This window comes from Aotus nancymaae, unplaced genomic scaffold (assembly GCF_030222135.1).
Source record: "Aotus nancymaae isolate 86718 unplaced genomic scaffold, 86718_ANA_hifiasm-v0.15.2.pri h1tg000007l, whole genome shotgun sequence".
Classification (NCBI taxonomy): Eukaryota; Metazoa; Chordata; class Mammalia; order Primates; family Aotidae; genus Aotus; species Aotus nancymaae.
In genome coordinates, this window is record NW_026988418.1 from 19,352,668 (window position 1) to 19,359,288 (window position 6,621).

At 40.5% G+C, this 6,621-nt stretch overlaps 1 pseudogene; it reads right to left on the reverse strand.

Annotated features, from left to right (window-relative positions):
- Positions 1-970: 970 nt before the first annotated feature.
- Positions 971-1,831, reverse strand: LOC105710204 (T-complex protein 1 subunit beta-like; annotated as a pseudogene).
- Between the last annotated feature and the right edge of the window lie 4,790 nt (positions 1,832-6,621).

A 6,621-nucleotide genomic window follows, 5' to 3' on the forward strand; every position in this document is an offset into this window, starting at 1 on the left:
AAATTTTATTATTAATATCATTTATAATATAATACTATTGTGACTATCATATATTGAGTTCCTCTACTAGGTGATGGGCAGGCGTCTAGACACTTTACGTAAATAATTTAACTCTCATAATAAATAAAATCAATATCATCATTATCCCTTCAGAGGTTTAGGAAGCTGAAGCACTTAATCCAGATACTTGGTAAGTAGCAGAATAAGGAAGAGGAGGAAGTCCTGAGGAGTACCTTATATGAAACTGTGGATATAAGGAACTAGGTATCTTGAATAACTGAAAACAAATAACAACAACCAAAAAACCCAAGGAAACTTTTACCTTACTTCCTCCCCAAAGACGAAAACTCCATTTAGTGATGTTAAATAATGAGGATTATACCTAGCTAAGAGTTTTCAGCATAGCAGTAACATTTCTAAGATTCTTTTTGATTTTCTGAATCTAAAGCACTTGGACTCTAGTTTATAGCATCTAAAAATCCAACTTTCTTTCATTCTTTTATATCCATAAATGAAGCCAAGCAGGAGACAAGAAATGTAACTTTATTGGTCTCACCATGACTCAAGTGGATTTTAAAGCACACTGCCATTGTTTAAACATCAACACCATTGCCCAACTTTGTCTCTCTCTGTATGGACTGGTCGTCCTCTGCTCCATTCTTAAAACGTACCTTACATATCACTTTCTTGGGGAAGTCACGTCCTCAGGGACAAATCACCCATTTCATTCCACCCCTCCTATACCTACCCATTGTCCATGTAACAACAACACCTAGGGCTCACTTGCCATAGTATCTGGCATGTTATTTTCATTATGTGTCTTCTTTTTTTTTATTGTTCCAAATTTTATTTTAATGCACAGTATGAGAAATGAACTTTTAAATCAACTGATTTGTATGGAAAATTACGTGGCAAATAAATTAGACCCATGTTAAAAGAGAAACTCAGCTAAATGTCCAAACTTAAGGATATAATGGGCACCAATAAACAGATTGCACTGTCTTAAGAGGCTATCTTTCAAACACAACTTTGCTAGAAACTGGTCCAGAGATCAACAGCACATAGGAATGCTTAACACGGGTGGTGATCAGGGACACGTTTCCTGGGTGCCACTTTGATGATGTTGTCCACACACAGAATCACCTCTGCTGCTTCAGCAGCACTTAGAAGAACTTGATGCTTTACTTGAAAACTTTCTGTTATACCTAGGAGAGCCATATCTCCAATGGTGCCTTCCCTCATATCCAGTCCAGCAGTGGTATTGCCTTCACTGTGAGCAGCTCTGAGCTGTACCACTAGGTCTGCACTGTCATAGCCTGCATTGTCAGCTATGATGGTTGGCAACATTCTCAGTGCTTTAGCATAAGACTCCATTGCAACAGCTTCTTTGCTTGGTGTTCTATTGGCAAGCATGGGCCATCAACATCTCCAAACAGCCTCCTCCATAAACTGTTCTAGAGTCCTTTACAGTTTGTACAAGAACACAAAGAGCATCATGCAAAGACCTTTCAGCTTCATCTAAAATTTGTTGAGTGGCACCACGCAAAATAATGGTACAAGCCTCACCAAGGGCAACCCCAGAAAAGTGAATGAGTTTGTCTTTTCCAATCATGACTTCCTCAATAAGTTTGCAACTTCCAAGCTTTACCAGTTCTGGGTGATCAAAGGTAGAGGCAATTTCACCACCTGTGACAAGAGCTAGGCGTTCCACACTTGTAAAATCTGCGTGCTCAATAGCCATGACACCAGCAGCACTGAAGAGCTGTTCAGGATAATTATAAATTAACTGCCTGTTAATGAAGCAATTTATTCCATCCTTAAGAATACACATTATGTGTCTTCTACAGACTCTTCCCTCCTTGAGGAAAGGACCATCCCCCTCGCTCCCTCCCTCCCTCCCTCCCTCCCTCCCTTCCTTCCTTCCTTCCTTCTTTCCTTTCTCTCTCTCACTGTACCTCAATGTATGGCTCACCTATCAATGAGTGATGGAATAAATTAATACATTCTTTATTAGTACTCGAACCTGTTTTCCCTATTAGTCCAGAGCACTGCTTTACGTCAAACAAACCCACAACCATACTTTTAAATTGTAATTTAGCCAAAACAAATAATGTGAAATTATGTGTCTATTCCTTAGGTTAAAAGTCACAACCCAAGAGTCTCCACAAGCATTCTAGTCAAGAATATGTACTACAAAGGTGATCAGCCAGCATCATACCAAAGAGATTATACTCCTGAGGCAGCCACTAGAGCAATATTTTAAATTGATTCCAAGGCTTCATTATTTTTAGCAAAGTAAATGCCATAAGTGTTTCTAATTGGTGAAATTGATGGTTGGCTAACTAGCACGATGTCTGTTAGAAATGGCCTTTGATTGGTGAACAGCATTAAAGTTGGCTAAACTATTTGAGAGATTTCCCCACATGTTTACATTTGCACTGTCTCCACTCTGGCCTAACAGGATGTAACATTTCAGGAAGGCCTATAGTCTTAGAATGGTGCCAAAATGTTTAGCTCTAAATCTTCCTAAGCATTGGCTAAGTGAGATGACTCTGGATGACTGGTGTTGACTTTTAAGGGTCAAAAACCCCTGCCTCTAGAAAGTTGTTATGTTTACCTCCAGGGAACCTTTTATTCAAAATGGTGTTTACAGCACCTGAAAAGACAAAGATCTGAAACTTGATCAACTATAGAAAACACATGTGTGACCTCTTTGGTGTCAGCCTGCCAATGATAAATTTGCTTTTTTTTTTTTTAAGGTTTATAGGTATGGAAAAATTTGGTCTGAGATTAGCTTTCAGGATAAACTGGTAGCCAGGTTAGGGGGCAGCAGCTAGTGCTCTGCCACCTCAAACTTTTTAGATCTATTATTTTCTATCAGGAAGATTCCAAGATGTGCGTTTGACCCAACTGGCTTAAGTTAGTTTCTAAAACATGACCTCACCATCTTGCTATAACTAACCAAGACAATTTGCACATATGAAGCAAATTTTCTGTAAGGAGAAATAAATGTTTATCCAAAGTGCATGGAAGCAAATTAGTGCCCCCCACTGAAAATTGCCGGATTGTTTTAAACACAATCCAGTTCTGTCAGTTGAGGACTTTTACACTTGCTAATGCAAGGCTCCTTTGCCTTTATGAGCATCAGACTCAAGAGAATAATGGTGGACTTCTCTCCAAAATCTGGTCCCATATTACACAAGTGGCCTTTTCTTCTCTGTTGTTTTACAAAAGTGCTTGCAAAAGTGTCACATGCTAAAGTCCCCTCCCCTCTAAAAAGACATCTGTGGTTGTATAATCACAACTTTTAGTTGCAAATACTAGAATCCATACTAGCTAATTTGAAGAAAAATGTTTTAAAGAAATGATGTTAGATAACAATGTGAAATGCTAAAATGTAGCTAGTGGAGATGTCTAGTCACACCATAGATCTGGCCCATAAGACTGTTCTAGTGCAATGCTTCTCAAACTTTAATATGCACACACATCTGCTGGGATATGGTTAATCCAGATTCCAATTCTGTAGGTCTGGCATGTGGCCTGAGCTTGTTCATTTCTAACAAGCCCTCAAGTGATGCTCATGCTACTGGTTTGTCAACTACAGGTTGGGTAGTCAGACTAGCAGATATCCCTACTGCCATCACAGCCACCTGCCAAGGGTACCTGTGGTGCTAAAACTGGACTCCAGATCTTTTGCCTCAGCTTCTCCAGAAGAATGACATAGTTCTCCATTTTCCCTTTCCAGAAGATTCAATCACCCTATTTGGCTGCCTCCTCCCATTGCCTCTTTTTTTTTTTCTAGAATTTATTTAAGAATGTTTGTCTGGCATAACCCAGGTGATACTCTGCCCCTTAGGTCAAGACTGTCTGGCAAATGCAGTTTTTAGATTTCCAGGAAGTGTAGGAAGGCATCCTAGAGAGGGGTTGACATGGATGTTGAGTAGGTCAATCTGCAGTATTTTCTAAAATTATTGATAACATTAACATTAAGAATAATTGTAGGGGGTGGTCAAAGTGGCTGACTGGAAGCAGCTGGTATGCACTGATCTCGTAGAGAGTAATGGAAAGGGTGAGTAAATACAGTACCTTCAACTGAAATATCCAGGTACACGCATTGGAACTAATCAAGGAAACAACCTGACCCACGGAGAATGGAGAAAAGCATGGCAGGACAATGGTCCACCCAGGAGCGACATGGAACTAGAGGAACCTGCCCCGCCAGAGACCCGATGAGAAAAATGTGTAACCCTAGGAACCCACACTTCTCCCATGGATCTTTGCAACCCACCCCCAACTGCACATCACCAGATAGGGAACCCTCAGCTTAGGCCCACAGTACAGACCCTCCATCCTGGGCTGAATGTACTGAGCAATTGCTGACCTGCATCTCTCTGGGGTGGAGCCCACAGGAGACATGCAAAAGACCCTTGGCCACTACCACTACTGAGGTCCCTTTTTCTGCTGCCTCCAAGTTAGGGGAGGAACATAAACCCTGAGATTGCCCCAGAGCTGCAGTGGGCAGCCTAGGTGTGCCAAGCTGCAATTTACAGCCAGCACTCAATGTGGAGAGGAGCCTACACTTTCCGAGCATTGAGAGGAAACACAGCTGCAACTGTGAGGAAACACAGAGCCATACAATGAAGCAAGAGTCTACCAACTGACCAATAAGCCTAAATGTCACCTACTGGATCACATCCCAAAGCTTCTACATTAAAAATACCTCACTAACATGCCTCCTTACCCTCCATGAAACCAAAGACAAGAAGTCAGCTTCAAATAAAGACCCTGCACAAAGCCTTGGCCCTGTGAAAACAACCAGAAAAGAAGTCTATTAACTATACTCAGGCTACACTGCAGTTAAAGGAACACCGACACACGGAGTTGAGAAATAACCAATGCAAGAACTCTGATAACCCAAATGGCCAGAGTGTCCTCCACATGATCATACCAATTCTCCAAAAAGAGCTCTTAACCAGGCTGAGTTGGTTGAAATGATAGAAATAGAATCCAGAATATGTATAGGAAGGAAGATCATCAAGATTCAGCAGAATGGCAAAACCCAGTCCAAGGAAACTAAGAATCATAGTAAAATGATACAGTAGCTGAAGAATGAAACAGCTGGTATAAAAAAAGAACATAATGGATCTGACAGAGCTGAAAAATACAAGAATTTCACCATGCAATCACAACTATTAACAGTAGAATACACCAAGCAGAGGAAAGATTCTCAGAACTTAAAGATTGACTCTCTGAAATAGATAATCAGACAAAAATAAAGAGAAAAGAATGAAGAGGAATGAACAAAACCTCGGAAAAGCATGGAATTATGTAAAAAGGCCAAATATATGAATCACTGGCATCCCTGAAAGGGAGGGCAAGAAAGCAAACAACTAGGAAAATACATTTCAGGATATTGTTCAATTTCCCCAACCTTGCCAGAGAGACCAATAGTCAAATTAAGGAAATACGAGAACCCCTGCAAGATTCTACACAAGAAGATTATCCGCAAGACACCTAATCATCAGATTTTCCAAGGTCAAAATAAAAGAAAGAATGTTAAAGGCAGCTAAAAAGAGAGGACAGGTCACCTGCAAAGGTAACCCCATGCAGCTAACAGCAGCCCTCTTAGCTGAAACTCTACTAGCCAGAAGAGATTGGGTGCCTATATCTAATATTCTTACAGAAAAAAACCTTCAAACAAGCATTACATATCCAGCCAAATTAAGCTTTCTAAGCAAAGAAAAAAGATTTTTTTCAGATAAGCAAATGTTGAGGGAGGGAGTTTGTTCACCTGCCTTACAAGAGATCTTGAAAGGAATACTAAAGGCTGGGTACAGTGGGTCATGCCTGTAATCTCAGCACTTTGGGAGGCCAAGATGGGCAGATCACTTGAGCTCAGGAGTTTGAGACTAGCCTGGCCAACATGGTGAAGCCCGTCTCTACTAAAAATGCAAAAATTAGCCAGGTGTTGTGGCACATGTCTATAATCCCAGCTACTCTGGAGGCTGAAGCAGGAGAATTGCTTGAACCTGGGAGACAGAGTTTGCAGTGAGCTGAGATCACAACACTGCTCTCTGGCCTGGGCAACAGAGTGAGATTCTGTCAAAAAAACAGAAAAAAAAAAAAAAGGAGTACTAAATATAGAAAGGAAAGACCACTACCAGCTAATTCAAAAATGCTCTTAAATACACAGACCAGTGACACTATAATACAATGACACAAAGAAGCCACCATAATAACCAGCTAACAATGCAATGACAGGATCCATTCCACACACATCAATACCAACCTTGAATGTAACAAGTTAAATACCTCACTTAAAAGGCACGGAGTGGCAAACTGGATAAAAGCAAGGACCCAAAGGCATACTGCCTTCACCAGACCTATCTCACATGAAATAACACCCATAGACTCAAAATAAAGGGATGGAGGAAAATCTACCAAGCAAATGAAAAACAGAAAAAAATCAGGGGTTGTAATCCTAATTTCAAACAAAACAGACTTTAAACCAACAAAGATCAAAATGACAAAGAAGAACATAATGGTAAAGGGTTCAATTCAACAAGAAATATGCTAAATATATATGCACCCAACACAGGATGACCCAACACAGGAGCACCC